At 37.1% G+C, this 19,011-nt stretch overlaps 1 long non-coding RNA gene across 1 annotated transcript; it reads left to right on the top strand.

The window, feature by feature from the left end:
- The first annotated feature begins 1,411 nt into the window (after positions 1-1,411).
- Positions 1,412-6,908, top strand: LOC109364467 (uncharacterized). Its single transcript, XR_014880387.1, has 5 exons — positions 1,412-1,471; positions 1,774-1,833; positions 2,719-2,961; positions 5,763-6,055; positions 6,690-6,908. It is a non-coding gene; the product is annotated as an uncharacterized LOC109364467 (long non-coding RNA).
- The last annotated feature ends 12,103 nt before the right edge of the window (positions 6,909-19,011 follow it).

Raw genomic sequence — 19,011 nt, 5'->3', positions numbered from 1 at the left:
ATGTTGCAAGCTCTTCTCTTCTTTGTCTCTAAAGATATTTCAAGAGATATTCTGAATAAGAAAATATCAGTTAAAAAGAAAAAAAAATCTGATTGGAATAATGTGCCTGTTTTTTCTTGATTTTAAACAAATGAAAGGAAAAAAAATGAACAAGAACAGAAATATGCAGAACAAATAGCATGCAAAACTTTAAAGAGAACAGGGGTCAAATCAACTCCTGTCAATATTGTGCTTACTTTTGTCAAACAATAGAATTTGACAACATGATAATCCCATCACTTTGGTTTCAGAAGGAGAACATGGAAATGAAAAAAATTGTTTCTGAATTCCCTGTACTTCATACTTGATCAAAGAGCTACAGATAAAAGACTGATTTATTTTTTTTTAATATATAATAAAAACCCTCTGTATTTCAACTACCATATTCCAATCAAAGTTCTTACTGAAAGGAAGATAGCAACCTTTTCCAATTGATAAAAGTTTTCTGAAACTGCAAGGTGTTTTTTATTTGATTGTCACCTTTAAAAGGAGACTAGGTATATTTTTCTTTTGTTTTAAATTTTATTGCCAGCAAATAGATCAGAGAAAATCTGTGAATGACTAAATTTGAGATTTATTCAGTGTATTCACCCAATGAATTATTCAAGTTTAAAAAAGAAACCAATTTATTTTTTTTCCCAAACCCACTCCTACTGAGTATAATTGTAAACAGCACAGTATTATCTATACCTTTTTTATACAATATGCAAAAACTCAGCTACATTACCTATTTTCATGTCATTTTGTCAATGATCAAAACAGAACATTCCTTCCTCATGACTCCTGCAAGACTGCTGGGAATTGAAAGTTAAAAATGCTTGAATAAATAAAATATAGAAGTTTTATTCAACAATTGAATTACTTAAATCTATATAAGGAATGAGATCTGTAAGGCAAAAATTCTGTCTGCAGTTCTTCAGACTTTTTAGAACTTATTTGGTACATAATTTCCTTAACTGTTTACTGTTATATTTGAATCTTTATTTATTTATTTATTTTAAATTATTTTTGTTTATTTTCTTCTGATTCTTGGAAAAGCACGTTTTTCTGAACAATTACAGTACTGTTTTCCCTTGGCTTCATAAATGTAAATCACGAGTAACTATTGACTACAACATTTGCAGTTACTTTAGACATAGTGATGTAAATGACAACAGAATGGAATCTCTGAGTTTCTCTTTTACCAGAATTACTTCTATTGAAGTGTGTCTGGGAACTGCTGAATCACAGCCTGAACCTCTGATTAATCACCTTAGGGGAGCAATGAGTCAGCCCTGGGAGAACAGGTGAAGGAAATTCACTTGTGCTGCTGGAAGGGGTGGAGTTTGGCTCCACCTCTCCTAGATCCCATTTAAAAGCTGACAACCAGTGGGAAAGACTATCTTTCTGGAGATCTCTCCTTTTGGAGTTTTCTAGTGAGCCCAGGACAAGGGTAAGCCTTCTATCTATTTTTTTTGTGTAATAACCTGCTTAGCCAGATTCTCTTGTATATATTTCTTAACTATAACATCTGTATATGCATTGATTATATAAAGTGTCAAATGGATGCATGCTAGTGCTTGAATTCTGTTATTTAATGTTGTCTTTCAGAGTAATTTCAAAACTTGTGAATGTTGCTCTTCTTAAGGAGAGTCAAAAAACTGGTAAAATTGCTTCAAATAAAAAAATATATTGGCTATTGCTCTTCTTCACTTCTCTCTTTTTAATTTGTTGCATGTTTTTTTTTATCTGCAGATGAGTACTGTAAGAAAAAAAAGGAGAAACCATGAATCAGGTGACTTGAAATTCTTCAGAGTAAGTCCGTGAAGTATCTCTGATAGTGATTTACCACATTCTACTTACTTTCAATTTGTTTTTCTACTTCAGTTTCTCAATTAAATAATAATAATAATAAAATATAAAATATGTTGGAATGAATAAACTCCTTATCAGAATTTAAGTTGATGGCTATTTAAATCTGCATGGAGAGCATGCTGGTTTTGTGATGTTCAGAATATGCAATTTCTGTTTTCCAGAAGACTATCTACTTCATAATAAGTTGGATTGTTAAAGCTGTTGTTGTAAAAAGAGAATATAGATTAATATTTATTCTAACTCAAATAATAAGCTGATAGAATCACAAATATAGAATGACTTTGATTGGAAGGGACCCCAAGGATCATCGAGTTTCAACTCCCCTGCCACAGGCAGAGTCACCAACCTCCACATCTGGTAGTAGACTAGGTTGTCCAGAGCCCTATCTAACCTGGTCTTGAACAACTCCATGGACAGAGCATTCACAACTTCTTTGGGAAGCCTGTTTCAGCACATCATCATTGTCTCTGTAGAGACCTTCCCTTTGAAAGCTCATCTGTATAACCACTTGTAAATAATAAGCAGTGGGAACAAGATTGTTAAATACTATAATATATTGTTAAATACATATAGTATATAATAGTAGTTTTGTGGTCAACTTCTGAATTTCTTTCTGTGGGAGTGAATGCTGGCTATTGCCTGGGGTGAGATGGTACATCCAGTTTCCTGTAGTTATCTTTACTCAAGGTATTTATGAAATTGACAGCAGATCTATAAGGAAGAGTCTACCTGTTACTTTCTATATATACATTTATATGAACCAGTAATACAACAAGAAACTCATGCATAAGTTGCTTGAAAGTAATGCCTCTGATTTATTTCTAGGGAAATGACATCAGATACAGAGAACACAATAACTCTATTTGAAAGAGCGAATTTTCAGATAAAAAAAACCTATTTTTCTCTATGTAGTCATCACCACTAGATGTATATTTTCACCAGCAATGAACAAGAGCCTGCATGCAGCATACATTACAGGTGACCCCATGGTGACAGTTTCCACTGCTGAAATGCATCAACAACCACTTCAGTGTGTTCATATCTACTATTCAGACTCATAAACATCCAGTAAGTGCTGATGAATGTCGGTGAGTATAATTTCTTGTACTTGAAGGAACTGAATTCCACATCTTTCCATTAGATATATTTCCATGTCAGACATCGTATTATCAGACTGCTTCTCTACTGCCATCTGTCACAACAATTCCTAAAGGAATATTGTTTGAAAGTTTCAACCTTACTGCCACACTGCCAATATCTGCCTCTGATGTTGTGGGTTAACATAATAAAATAGGAGGTATTACTTTTGGGGCATCCTCCATGCTTACCTGTTTAACTGGGAAGGAGATTTTTCTGAAAAACAACAACAACAAAAAAAAAAAAAAAACACAAAAGCTATATAGGTTTTAGGAGAGAGATCTTTGAAAAAGGAACCTGCTTCAGCTGTTTGAACTTGAGTAAGTTAATATTAAACATAATAATTTCTAACATCATATGCAGACAAAATGTCACTAATTTGATGCTACTATTTAACTGTACACACAGTGTAAAGTCTGCTAAACATAACAGGGAAATGAGAGACCTCAACAAGACTTTGAGTAAGATTTTTCTATGGTAGACCAATACAGTTTACGTGTATGGAGCAGACTGTTCAATTTGTTGTGTATAATGCTTTGAAGGAATGTTAAGACAAGTTTCACTAGAAGAAGATAAAATTATTTATTTTCCCTAGGAGAATGGATGCAGTTTCAGTAGTTTGAATAATATTATAAAGTTTGTAGCCAGTCTGAAAAACTGATTGCATCTAGTCTACAGTTAATTTGCATCAAACATATTTTGAAGTATTTGGATTATTTCTGAATTTTCTAATCATTGTTGCCTTCTATTGCTGTTTCAAAGAGGAAGAGGGAGATTAAAGGAAGCAACAAAGGCCATTCCTTTACTGCTACTTCTGCCTGGCTTGAAATCTACGAATATCAATCAGCTTTCAAGAAAAATTAAAACATACCGTTTGTCTTCTATTTGCCTTTTTACACCAGGGTTTGCATATACTGTTAAACCCAAACAAAAACATTTACAGGAAACACTTGGAAAACTTTTTTATCATGGCTTCTGTCTGCCATTACTTTCATTTGTGACTCATCTTCAGCAAATAAACCATTCAGTCCCAACCTTAAATTCAACATAGGAGCAAATGCATTATGCTTAAATGTATCTTTGCAGTAGCCGCCTTGTAAAAGGGGCTCTGCAAACTGAGCTAAATAACTGTACACGTGTATACCACAGACATATTTTTAAAAACTAAACATTTTTGTGCACAGGAAAATACTTATTTTGACAAAAGCTGTAAAGTTTTCTTAAATTCAGGATGAAAATCTGGTTTCAGAGAGTCACGCTGATCTAATTAGTAACTCGTATGTTAGAATACGCACATGAAAGATAAGATAAAGGAAACAAACCGATACACAAAACACCAAAGATACTGCAAACAAATACTGAGATCAGTTACCTATGTTTCTTCTTTTTTCAACCAAAAACTAAGTAATCAGATCCAGTTTTGACTGTGCATTAGAATAAATCCTAATGTTAAAACAATATTTTAAAAATAAAATTAAAATGTTTTCCAGGCAGCCCTAATAAGTTGACCTGATTACAGCAAGTCATATGCTCATGAGCTTTCCTACATAACATTGTAAAATAAAAAGTTTCATATCAAATTCAAAAAAGCTTCTTAAGTTTGGACATGCATCCAAATTGTCTAACTTTATCTTTACATTAGTTGAATTTTTCAAAATTTATAAGATATCAGTGAAGTAGGAATAAGACATTACTTTTCCAGTGTTCATTTATCTCAAGCAATCCAGAATAAAACACAGAATGACAGAATCATAGAATCACAGGAATTGGAAGAGACCTCAAGAGATCATCAAGCCCAACCTGCCTGCTAAAGCAGGTTCCCTGCAGTAGGGGTAGGTAGGTGTACAGACGGGTCTTGAATATCTCCATTGAAGGAGACTTCACAACCTCTCTGCCTAGAGTAAAAGCTAAAAAAGCATCATGTAAAATTATTAAGTGACTATTTCCCCAATAGGCTTTATTATTTTATAAAATGTTTTGTTACAATTTACTCTGCAACATAAGAATTGCAATATCTTGAATTAGGACTGATCACCTGTAGAAGGAAAGAATCTAACTCATGTAATTTAGCTACCAGTTGACATCCACTGTTTATTTAAATCTTAATAATTATAATTATCTACTGTGTTATGTGAAAAGAGAAAAAAAGTGTTTATTTCAATAATGCAAATTGTTTTGCTGCACTTCAGCCTCTACTCATAGCAAGTTGGACTTAAGTCAACTTTTGATTTCAACAAACAGTGCTTAAATTCATAGAATAATGGGGAAACAATCAACCTTTCTAACAATTTAACTATTTTTCATCACTAAAATTTTGAAAGCCAGGAAAATAGGAATTTAGAACAAGAGGTATTAATGGTACAGTGAGGAATAAATCATATATCAGTGGAAGAAGAACAAAATGAAATAGAAGAATATTCTAGATGAAGTGAAAGCGATAGCAACAAATGAGGAAAAAAACTAAAAGTTTGCCTAAGTGTGATGGAGAAATGTAACTTGTAAGAGAAATAAACCTTCAAGAATCTTATTTTTTTAACAATTTTGAAAAACTGAGATATAAATCATTTTGTAATTAACTTTCTGAGGTAGCATTCAGGAAACTTCAGTTTATTCGTTACCTCTTATCAGATTCTTAAAGCAATTAGGAAAAAAAAAAAAATATCTTTTTGATGCTGGGATATAAAGACCCTTATGGCAAAATGAGTATTTCACTTTCTACATTCTTTTTCTAGACCTTCAGATTATGTTCATGTACGAAGAGTGGATTCAGTACCTCCATGATCTAACATGGAATATGGGCAAGTTCTCTTTACTGTGAAGATGATGAGCCACTGGAATAGGTTGTCCAGTGAAGCTGTGGACACTCACCCTGAAAGTATTCGTGGTTGGAGGAGCCCATGGAGGCTAGATGGGGCTTTGAAAAACTTGGCGTAGAGGGAGGCATCTCTGAGTATAGCAGGAAGACTGGAACTAGATGATCTTAAAGGTCCCTTCCAACCCAAATCCATGATTCTGTGATCCCCAAGTAAGTCCTAATGTGAAGTGGAATCATAATCGCTGTGATGTTGCTCTGGATTACTGATTTGTTAAATAGTGGATTAAATTCTCATTACTCAGGAAGACTGAACTGGTCGAATTTGCAAGAGTGTGGGGATGATGAACTAAGACAAGGATTAGAAATGGTTAATTTTGTGTGTGTCAATGAAATATGTTGTCAATTTTGTTCGAATATTAATATAGTATAATTAGTATATATATATATATACATATATCTATATATGTAGTTACGCACCTAGATAAATGTAAACTGTTATTAAAAAATTTCCCTGAACAATATGATGCAAGCTTGAACCAGGCTTCCCACTAAATCTCTAAGCAGAGAGTCATAATAAATATGACATACAGAGCTAACTTTCAGACAAAAATTCTGCAGTTTTATTAATAAGCTACTCCTAGTACATCAGCAGAATGGTTATTTAAACACTCATTAAAGAAATGTAGGTCTAAAATGCCTTTGAGTCCAGCAAAAATTTGGAGATCATTCTAATGAACAAATTGATTTGCAGAGAAGAAATTCATTTCCAGCGCAGCATTACAGCACAATTGTAGATCCACATCCATACGCAATTGTACAAAGCTTATTTCTTGTCTCTTTTCAGGAAATGAATGTGTGGGTCTTAGCTGCCAAAAAAATGAATACAGTTCTTATGTGAACAATGATTCTTACTTGCTGGAAACTGAGAAGCACCTCCAATAGAACACAGCTGTGTGAAAATCAAGAACAAAGATTTGTTTTCTTTTTCTGGCTGCAGTAAAATACAAATTTGGCAGAAATAATAAGATAAGATTGCTCATAAATAAATAACAAATTAAACAAAGACAGTTGGGCAGTAATTGTTTCTGTATTTTCAGTTGCTTCCATTGCAAGCTTTGACATTGACTTTATCAGTACGTATTCTGCGTTGGATAAGATTTTGGTCAGACATGCCAAGAAATATAATTTAAATTTTACAATACAAGTCGATTACAACAGTATTACCCACACCATTTTTCAAGTGATTTCTTGAGGCCATAGTCACATAATCATTGGAGGCCTGAATTTTGCACTGGTGTTGAATATTTCCTTCCTGTGTACTGTAAGTCAAAAGGCTAGTTAGTCTAGGTAGTAAATAAAAGTTGGGAAGAGAAAACCAAGCAGAACTGGAATACAAAACTTACTCCTGACACTGGCATTTGTAAATAATATCACATATCTACAACTTTATGAAAGCAATGATAATGTAATGAATTGAAATGTTCTAGAGAGTTCATTGGGTCACACTCACAGAGTAAGTTTGGTAGGATGAGTGTCACACAAAGGACAGACAGTCACCACCAAATCCTCATGTGCAGCTGAGCATAATCTTCATGAATAAGGAGAGCATATATAGTAGCAATAGATGAAATTTACCTCTGCTTTTAGCTGTTGTTAATTGTCTAATTTAAGCTATTCCTTAAAGTTCTCATTGCTAATGGAGAGATGTAACTAAGATAAATAATTTTCTGTAGATCACTCTCTTAAATATCTATCATAAAAAAGAGATAAACTGAACTCCAGAATCACACATCTCCACCACTGTCTCTAGAGGATGCACTGTTGTCCAGCTCAGTCTAAACACTAAATCTGTCCTGAGATTCTGTTGTGTTTCCATGAGACAGATAGTTGTTGCATCAGATGATATAATTCCAGAATGAGAACCAAATTGTAGAATTATAAAATCTTAAGAATGACTTGGTTTGGAAGGAATCTTAGAGATGACCTAGATCAAACTCCACTGCTGTTTACAGGGTTGCTCTCTCCAAGAGCCCCATCCAGTCTGACCTTGAATACTTCCAAGGACGGGATAATCCACACCTTCTTTGGGCAACCAGTTTCAGTGCTTCACTACTGTCTGAGTGAAAAATTTCTTCCTAAGATCTAATCTAGATCTCCCTCTTTTTAGTTTCATTACTTGTGGTCCTATAGTCATCTCATGCAGTGAACATGCTATGTAAAAATTCATTCTCCCTTCTGCTCACAAGTACTTTTCAAGGACTGGAAGGCTGGAATGAGATTTCCCCAGAATCTTCTCTTCTCCAGGCTGCACAATCCCAACTCCTACAGCCTGCCTTTGTAAGAGTGTGGATGAACAGGGAAATTTTTCTGAGGCTTCAGGAGAAAAAGTGTGTCTCCCATGTGTGGAAGAAGGATGGACAACTTGGGGAGAGTACAGAGAAGTTGTTAAGATATGCAGGGAGAAAATCAGAAAGGTCAAGGTTGAACTCTTCAAGGTATTTCACCCCTTGACCTGAAAGTCTGGGATGCGGAACAGAATAAACCCCCACAATTCAGGTGGAAACAGAAACCTACTACTCCAGACTAGATCCAGCCAAAGGTGCTGAGGGAACTGGTGGAGGTGATAGCCAAGCTGCTTTCCAACATCTAGCATCAGTCCTGATCAACTGGGGAGGTCCTAGAAGATTGGGTGCTTGCCAGCGTGCCTCCGATCTACAAGAAAGATTGTAAGGAAGATCTGGGGAACTACAGGCCTGTAGTCTGACCTTGGTGCCAGGGAAGGTTATGGAGCAGATCATTTCCGTAGAATCATAGAATGGCTTATATTGGAAGGGACCTCAAGGATCATCAAACTCCATCTCCTCTGCCGCAGGCAGGGCCTCTAGCTTCCATATCTAATTCTATTCAAGGCTGCCCAGGGCCCCATCCAACCTGGCCTTGAACACCTCCAGGGACGGGGCATCCACAACCTCTCTGGGCTCCAGACCTGGACACAGTACTCCAGATGGGCCCTCATGAGAGTAGAGAAGGACAGTCACCTCCGTGTTCCTGCTGTCCACTCTGTTTCTGATGGAACCTAGGATAACATTTGCTTTCTGAGCTGCAAGAGCACACAGCTTGCTCATGTTAAGTTTTTCATCTACCAGGACCCCCAGGTTCTTCTCTGCAGGGCTACTCTCAAGGGCTGCTCCTCTCAGTCTTTATATATGCTTGGGATTCCTCCAGCCCAAGTACATTGCACTTTGAACAGACCTTTGTACTTTGCTATGTTGAACCTTGTTAAGATTGACATTTTGAGTGAGTTCACAGGGATGTATGGAACAACCAAGGGATCAGGTCCATCCAGCATGGGTTCACGAAAGGCAGATCTTGACACCAGCCTGATCTGGAATGGGCTGCCCATGGAGGTGGCTGAGTCACTGCCATTAGAGGTGTTCAATAAATGTTTAGATATTTTACAGAGGAAAATGGTTTAGGGCATGGGTTTAGGTTTAGAGCATGGTTTAGGGTTTATGGAAATATTGGTGATAGGTGGTTGGTTGGACCATGTGATCTTGGAGATTTTTTCCAACCTTAGTGATTTTACGATTCTGTGAAACATTTGGCTCTCTGGACTGTAAGCATACACTGCTGATTATATTTGTTGGTGGCTTTCCTTTTACATTATTTTTATTTTCAATTATAAGAATATATTAAGGAAATTTAAAAGTACTATGAATTTCCACTGAGAACAATCCCATGAGAGTTCCTAATCAAGGTTTTTCAGTACCTTGAAACTGTCTTTCTCTTCTCTTGTATTGTTCAATTACTTATTTGTGTCATGTTTGTACTGTTCTGCAAAAATCAAAGAAGTATCTTTAACAGTCATCCAGAAAACCTGTTTTCCTATCAACCCCTCTTTCAGAAGCACAGCATGCTTCTGAAAAGCACCTCAGTGCCAGGTTTAGGAACACTGGCTTGCCTCACAGACACTTGAGGGAAAGACTCTTTGAACAGACTTTTCAAACTGACTTACGCAGCGTTTTTATTTGACCCCTTAAATTAAATAAATAAGAGATTGGACATAAGTATCTGTTTAGAAAAGATCTTAAAAAACAAACATACAAAATCAATACTATTTTAAGATTCAATTGCTGGAAGATTTATATAAAGGTAAGAAAGTGGATATTAAATCTAAATTCCACATTTTTCTGATCTTCAAATTATTGTACATTCTAAACTGAATTGATTCAGGCTCATTAAAAAGAGATTGCATTTGTCTCCAGATCTAAAATGAGAGAAGATACCTCTAGTCACACATTGCATGTTTGTCAAAGGATACACCTAAGGAGTTGGCTGAAAACAACTCACTGAATGTGTATTTCTTCCAAAGCCAGAGAATGTAAATGTAGCCAGAAAACAGTACTAGATCTCAACTCTTTTGAAGTCTAGCAGTAACATGTCCATCTTAATGATCTCACTTTGTTTATTTTCCACCATAACCTTCCTGGAATGCCTTCCTCTATAATTATGTGACATATATAACTTATGATATCTCTGTGTAGCTCATGCTTCTCATATGATGGATGTTCCATCCTTGGAGACACTCAGGTCAGGCTGGACTAGTCTCTAAGCAACCTGATCTAGTTGCACGTGTCCCTGTTCATTGCAGAGGAGTTGGACTGGATGATCTCTAAGGTCCCTTTTAACTCTTAGGATTCTATGATCCTACACTTCTAAGATCCATTTTAAGTTCTCTTCTATTTGTGAGCTCCTTTCCTTTGAGAAGACTCATATTTGCTGATTTTGGGAACCAGTAAGAATAGAAAAAAATGATTATTTAAAACTTTAATTAAAATTAAAACTTAAACAACCAAATATACATCCAAAATGCTTTTATGTGATATGTAATTCATATGTTTTATGCTTCTATGCAGATTAATGAATGAGTCACTTCAGTAATCTTATTTCTGTCATGGAAGTAAGGAGATTTCTTCACTTTCCTCTGACAGAATCTTTCACTTTCTCCATAATTAAGAAATATTTTATCATGTCCAGTCTACAGAGTTCTCTGTTTAATTTCATCATCTTAATTGTAAATCAGTCCCTTTAGAATGACCTAAATAAAGCCAGTCCCTCTTTGGTGTTTACTTCATTGAATGAATTACAAGGAATGATCATATCATCTCAAAGCTGTCATTTGTTCAATATATATTTAGTTTTTAGGATTCTGAGAGAAAGCCCTTGTGGATATAGGGTTCACCATCTGAGGGTTATCCTCTATTTGTTCTTTTTAGTGAGTAGCATGGCAGGAATGCATTCCAGATTTGATCAAAGGTATCTAGTATCTTACTCTTTTCAAAGGATTTTCATTCATATTTTACAGTTTCAAGTACAGCATTGACTCAGCAATCAATATGAGATGCTAGGATACTTTCTTTTTTATCCTTATCTATAGTTGCTTGAAAGGAACATTTATGTGTATAAGCTGTCACCGCACTTTTCTTTTGTTTGTTTGTTTGTTTTTTAATTTTTAACTTTAATATATAATTAGGCCAGCAATTACGGAAATTTAAATCTAAAGAAGAATCATTAAAGGAGTTGTTATTGTTACTGTAGACTATGAAAGATAGCTTTATATACAGACTAGCCCTGTGGAGTATAGCAAAGAAAGAAAAAAAAAAAAAAAAGCAAAACAAGAAACCCTTCAACATTGAAATCCTCGAAAAAAAATAAATAAATAAATGCAGAAGTAAAAAAAAACCTCTGCTACAACTTTCAGAAATGTGTTCAACAATATTTAGTGTATCCTACGGCATTTAGAATGTTGTAATATTTACCACTTCACACTACATGTACTCAAGCTCTTTTGAAAACTACAGTAATTATGGTTTGTTTTTTTTTTTTAATGCCTAGAATTTTCCTATCTCACAGTATCAGAATGCTCTGTTACATAAGTAAATGCTAAAATGCTAATTCATAATAAGTTGATACAATCTATCAATCAAAATGATGAGTGTTTTCTTTTGTTCATTTAGGTTTTACTTTCCCAGGGATAAATAGCTTTTCTCAAGAGATCTACTAATCTATTTATTGTGATGACTGTAAAAAGTAGAAATCTTAATGGCACAACACTTCGAATACCTCAGAATGATTTTAGGGAATGCAGAATGTAGAAATCTGAGGTGTTAAGGTAAGTGAGCTGTATCGTTTATGGGGTCTCCCTTTGCATCTCAGCATGTAAGGAGGAAAATGCACTGCATGCATTTAAACTCTGTTTATAAGTAATGCAATATTTACTGGAGCAGATTGTTTTTTTTTTTTCTCTGTAGCCCTGGGGCTGAAGCACTCATTGGAGTGGAAGCAGATGCTATTTACTGTGCTGAACTCAGTACAGGAATTTGAATCCAAGTTTCTTGTACCTGAGAAAAGTAGACTGCAGTTTTACTAGTTACTTACGTGTCTGTGACTGTTAGGGTATGATACTTTCTTCTTCTTATCTTAAGTTTCAAAACTTAAGTTACAGGAACAGTACATTAAGCATGCTGAATAGACCATTTTAATGATACTGTATGTACAACTAGATAGTTGGCACTTTTCTTTTTCTTTCTTTTTTTTTTTTTTATTACTGGTGAATATAAATAAAGTAGCACTGATCAATGATGAGATTTATTTTGTTTTTCTAAATGAAGTTATATAGTTGTAAATTGTGTCACTATTGAAGATGGGGATGAGCATCGCTATTGCTCTCTTCCCAAACTTCCTCCTTCAGCCTGGCCATTATTCTAAAAATCGAGCTCAGGCAGAAAGACAGTGAGACTCTCAAAGCCTTGCTCAGAACTGTCACACAAAACAGATAATGACCACAGATGTGTATCATCTGGGGTGCTGAAAGAACTGACAGCAGAAACTTGATTCAAAAATTGAAGACCAATTACTGACTATGAGTCAATAACCTTACTCCATAAGCAGTAAGAATATCTACAGCCCCTTTATCTCTCCTTCTTGACAGTGGACTGCATGACAGGATCTCCTTTTGAGTATGGATGCCACTTGGGCTTACACTTGCTGCAGAGATCCCTTACACCTCGTTGTCGCTTAACTTAGCAAGCAGCTAAATGGCACACATTTTCTCACTCTCTCTCATATGGGTGTGGGAGAGAAATAGAAACAAAATAGAACATATAAGTTGAGATAAAAGCTATTTACTTGTCATGGTTTTGTGTTTTTTTGGTTTTCGGTATTCCACATCATAACATCATGTAATGCATTGGGAGTTCAAGTGTTAATGCTCCAATTCCAGGTACCTATCCCTATACATCACGGAAGTCGTGGGATCTGGCCCTTCTGGAGGGTGGTAGTTTCTTACTGCCTGGCAGTGGGTGCTGGAGGGTGTTTTCCTACCTGTTCACAACCTTCTGGGTTTGACTCAGTCTCAGGAACTCTCCCTTTCCTACCTTATTTGATTTATTAGTCTCAATTTCAATTAGATTGTATGATATTGTGTTATCTTGCATTCTGATATCATAGTAAAATAGATTTTCCTCCATAGATTGTTGCCACTGTTTTTTTGTTTGTTTGTTTGTTTGTTTTTTCTTTCCTTGAGCCCAGCTCCCATCCCTGTTGTGATTCTGTGATTTTTTGCTGTTAGTATTCCACATGCGGACCAGTGGGAGTTAATGAGTTAATGTTCTGGTTCTGTTTACTGCCTTTTATGGGCACTTTGAGTATCCTGATGGGAGGGGAGAGGGCAGCATCCCCAGAGGACCTGGCGGGAAGAGGAAGTGGGGTGGAACTCCAAACGGGGCCAAGCGTCTGCCTCTCTCCCTCTGGCCCCGGCTCAGCCATCTCAGTTCGCCACGGAGCAAAGCACATGCTTTCCCTCGCACTATCGTGGTTTGATTCGCATTATGGATATTCTTGTCTCTCTTGTTATATTTGATTTAGTTAAATTCAGTATATTACTATTCCTTCTCAGATCATTGCCATTGTGTTTTCTCTTTGTTAAAACTATCTCTTTGCCCTTCCCCCCTCTCCCGGAGCGCACGCGGCTGGGGGTTGGCCAGGTCGCGGTAAACCGTTAGTACATCTTCCTTTTTTTTTTTTTTCCTTTTTCCCAGGGCCTGTGCCCCCCTGTTACGGACTTATATCTAAGGATAACCCCATGACAACTACTGGTGGAGAATGCGGGCAACTGTGGGTTTTTACCTCATCTTAAGAGCATTATATAGAGGACTAAGGACACTTATGTTACTTGGAACATATTGGTTCCTTTTTAAGCTCCTCATATTCTATTTCAGAGTTGCACGTATCTATAGTCAGTTAAGGGCACTGATGGAGATACCTACCTGGTTCCTATACATCCTGACTAATGTAATAGATAATATGATGTTTGGACTGGTTTCCAGATGCTCTTCCTAGTTTCTTACGCATGTTCAGGGTGCCGCTTAGGTACTGTGCTATCAATCTCTCTGCATGTATTCTCTGCAATAGTTATTTACATTATGTGGAAGAAGCTTTCCCTGAAACCAGACAATGTGAAGTGGCAGAGAATGTGGAGAGGTTTAAGAAAGAGATTAGAAGCATGGGAACCCCAGTGTCATGGGATTTTACTATTGAACACCTGTGTCACGGAGTTAAGTAGATCAAACTTATGTCCATGACAGGGGGTAGTAGGCCCTTGCCCCCTTGTCCCTACCCCTCCATGGAACCATTTACCCCAGGGGTGGATCAGATCCCAACCATTTGCCATGGGCTAATCCAAACCACACTGGAACAGGGCGGTGCTCCCAAGCACCTGCAGTACATTAATGACACTGTTGTGTGGGGCGATACAGCAGAGGATGTCTTTAAGAAAGGAGAGCAAATAATTCAAATTCTTCTGCATGCTGGTTTTGCTATAAAGTGAAACAAGGAGATTCAATTCCTTGGAGTAAAATGTCAAGATGGGCATTGTCACATCTCAGGAGATGTGATCGACAAAATCACCACTATGTCTCCAACCACTCGGAAAAAAGAGACACAGTCTTTTCTGAGTGTAGTGGGCTTTTGGAAGATGTACATCAGAAACTACAGCTTCATAGTTAGCTCCTCTATCAGCTGATGCGCAAGAAGAACAATTTAGCGAGTGGTCCTGAACAGCAGCAGGCTTTTGAACAGATTAAACAGGAGATAGTCCGTGCCATGGCCCTAGGACCAGTACAGATGGGACAGGATGTAAAGAACATCCTCTACACTGCCGCTGAAGAAAAAGGTCCCACTTGGAGTTTGTCGCAGAGAGCCTCAGGAGAGACCCGAGGCTGACCCCTGGGATTTTGGAGTAGAGCATACAGAGGATTGGAAGAGTACTACACTCCAACTGAAAAGGAGATCCTGGCTGCATATGAGGGGGTTCGGGCTACTTCTGAAGTAATTGGTACTGAAACACAGCTCTTTCTAGCACCTCGACTCCTAGAGCTGAGCTGGATGCTTAAAGGGAAGTTTCCCTGCACCCATCATGCAATTGATGACACTTGGAGTAAGTGGATTGTGCTGATTGCACAATGAGCATGGATGGGAAACCTCAGCCATCCAGGAATCTTAGAGGTGATCATGGACTGGCCTGAAGGCAAAAAGTTCAGCACATCACCAGCAGACGAGGTGTCACATGCTAAAGAGGCCCCACCAAACAATGAACTACCAGAAAATGAGAAGAAATTTGTCCTGTTCACGGATGGATCGTGTCGTATTGTGGGGAAGCATCGCAGATGGAAATCTGCTGTGTGGAGCCTCACATAACAAGTTGTAAAGGACACCAAGGGAAAAGGAGAATCAAGTCAGTTTGCAGAGGTAAAGGCTGTCCAGCTGGCCTTGGATGTTGCTGAACAGCAGAGATGGCCAATGCTTTATCTTTACACTGAACTCAGGATGGTGGCCAATGCTTTAGGGGGGTGGTTACAGTAGTGGGAACAGAACAACTGGCAACCGAAGGGTAAACCTATTTGGGCTGCTGAACTGTGGAAAGACATTGCTGCCCAAACAAAAAATATGGTTGTAAAGGTGGGTCACGTAGATGCTCATGTGCCCAAGAGTCAGGCTACTGAAGAACAGCAAAATAATCATCAGGTAGGCCAAGCTGCCAAAATTGAGGTTGCTCAAATAGACTTGGACTGGCAGAACAAAGGAGAGTTATTTCTAGCTTGGTAGGCCCATGAGACTTCGGGCCCTGAAGGAAGAGACGCGACATGTAAGTGGGCTAGAGATCAAGGAGTGGACCTAACTATAGATGCTATTGCACAGGTTATTCATGACTGGGACACATGCACCATAATTAAACAAGCCAAAAGGATGAAACCTCTCTGGGGGAAAGGGCAATGGCAAAAGTGCAAATATGGGGAGGCGTGGCAGGTTGATTATTATATCACCTTGCCATTACCTCGCAATGGTAAGTATTATGTGCTTACCATGGTGGAGGCAACCACTGGGTGGCTTGAAACATAAGCAGTACCCCATGCTACCACTTGAAACACTGTATTAGGTCTGGAGAGGCAAATCCTGTGGCGACATGGAACCCCAGAAAGAATTGAGTCCGATAATGGGATTCATTTCAAAAACTAGCTTGTGGATACTTGGCCCAAAGAACATGGCATTGAGTGGATTTATCATATCCCCTATCATGCATCAGCCTCTGGTAAGATTGAATGCTACAGTGGGTTGTTAAAAACATGTTAAAAGCAATTGGTGGCAGAACATTTAAGCACTGGGAGAAGTATTTGGCAGAAGCCACCTGGCAGAAGCCCTAGTGTCTTTCTCTCTCCCTCTGGCCCCACCTGTCTCAGCTCCACATGGAGAAAAGCACATGCTTTCCCTCGCACTATTGTGGTTTGATTCACATTTTGTTTTGTTTTCTCTCGTTATGTTTGATTTAGTTAAATTCAGTAAATTACCGTTCCTCCTCAGATCATTACCACTGTGTTTTCTCTGTTAAAACTATCTGCTAGCTCTCTGTCCTTCCCCTCTTCTGGAGTGCACGTGTCCCAGGGTTGGCCAGGCCACGGCAAACCATTAGTTATCTCTTACATGTCATGTGATCACACTCAAGATGATCTTCTCTGATACTGAAGTGAAGCTGACAGATCGGTAGATCTCTACTTCTGACCCTTTCTGTAGAAGGGAATCACTTTAGCAAATCTCCAGTCTCATTAGACCTCTCTGGCTGAGCAGAACTTCTGATAAATGATGGAAAGGAGTAGGCAATCACTTTTGCTGGCACCCTCAGTAACCTTGACAGCCCAGACGAAATAGCATGTCACTATCTCTTTCCTATTGAGTTGTGGGGGAGTTATTCTGCTCCCCATCCCTATCTTTCAGTCCTAGGGGCTGAGTATTCAGACCTCAAAGGATAATGACCTAACAATGAAAGATACAAACAAGGAAGGCATTCTGTACCTCTGCCTTTACCTCAGCCTTAGTAACAATGTTCACTGCACCCAAATAAAGATATAGGCTCTCTGTTTTTTGGAAATAATGTAGTTCTTTTGTTCTTTTGTTAAGTTTTTGAAAGTCGTTAAGCCACTGTTTTATTTATAATCATGCTTTTTAAAATCGTCACTTTTGTATCAGTAAGTGTACCGATGCTTCTCTTTCATGAATGAAGTATGTGGTACCCTTCAATGTGTTTTGGCATCAGGCTGATAGATGCTCAGATGCTGCACTTACAATAGGGAAATCAGATAGTATATGAAAAGAGCAGACTTCTTTCATAAGCAGCTCTTGGAATCAGTTTTAGCGCATACCTGTACTGCTGCCATATACTGGAAAATAAATAAATAAATAAATACATACATACATACATACATACATACCAGGTTATTCCTGTTCAGGAGCATCAATAATTCAACAATCTGTGTGTTTGGTTATTGGTATTACAAATTTTATCTCAGATGCAGCATGTGTGAAGTTATCCAATTGTGTGGTAGTAGTCACTTTTTATAAAGTGAGCCCAGCAAATACTTTCTCAGAGATACTACTATGCAGTCATCAAGTGAAGCTCAACAGGTGACAGAGACTCAACATCTGCCTCTGGGAGAATCTGAAATTATAGGAGTTTATTGCATTCCATTTATTATGTCGTGCTTGTTAGCATGCTGTTTTATGGGCACATTGCTCCAGAGTGTAACCATTTTAGTGTGCAAACTCTATGTTTTTAGTTTAATTTGCAACAGATATAATATAAAGATAAATGAGATGGTGTTTCTTACCCTCCAACTGGAATTGTCCCCAGCAGTTTGCCAGACATCAATCACAACAGGGATGGAAGATCTTCTGCGGTACATTCCTCATTGACAAAGATAGAAATCACCACTATAGTTCCATTCATCTCTACGTATTATGGATTACATAATATCTGTATGCACAGATTTTACATCAAAGAAAATGATCATGGAGACAACAACAACAATAATAATTAAAAAAAAAACACACAAAATCAAACAGATTAAAGGAACACTATATGTTTCTGATATATCAGTTTTAAAAGTGCACCTTAGGATTTTAATAATGATGTATTGATATTGTTTGAGCAAGTTATGGTTTCATTTTATCTAAATTTTGACACAGTTGAAATTAGGTTGATGATAACATTTTTCATTGATCATTATTGGCTTTTTTCTTCTTCACACTAGAAATTTCACATCAAATACAGGAAAAAAAGCCTGGGAACTTGACTAGACCAGGCACATCTGCTCCTCTAGGGTGCTTCACCAAGATTTATAAAAGTACAAGGAATTAAAAAGTCTGAGGCCAACAGATTGCATAAAGAAATATAATTGTGAAAATCTGCAAGGTTTTGTTTCCAAATTAATCATTTCTTCATCTCAGTATGAGAAATATTTTCACTGACTGCTGGCCTTCTCTATTTCAAATGAGTTCTTCAGAAGAACTGAGGTAATGTAAGCCATACTTTTATTATTTATTTATTTATTTATTTATTATCATGTATCATTTTGAGAATTACTTTGATTCTAAACAAAACATTTTTATAACGTGAACAGAAACAAAACAACTCATTTCTTTTCAGTTAATGGACCATAATGGATATCAAGCTTAATTTTTGATAACCTTTACATAGGAAAGAATGATTTTTAAATCAAAGATGTCCTATAATTTTTTTAAAGTTGGATTTCATATGAAAATAATTGCTCCTAACA

Source organism: Meleagris gallopavo, chromosome Z (assembly GCF_905368555.1).
Source record: "Meleagris gallopavo chromosome Z, MGAL_WU_HG_1.1, whole genome shotgun sequence".
Lineage (NCBI taxonomy): Eukaryota > Metazoa > Chordata > Aves > Galliformes > Phasianidae > Meleagris > Meleagris gallopavo.
This window is presented reverse-complemented; position numbering and strand designations above follow the sequence as displayed.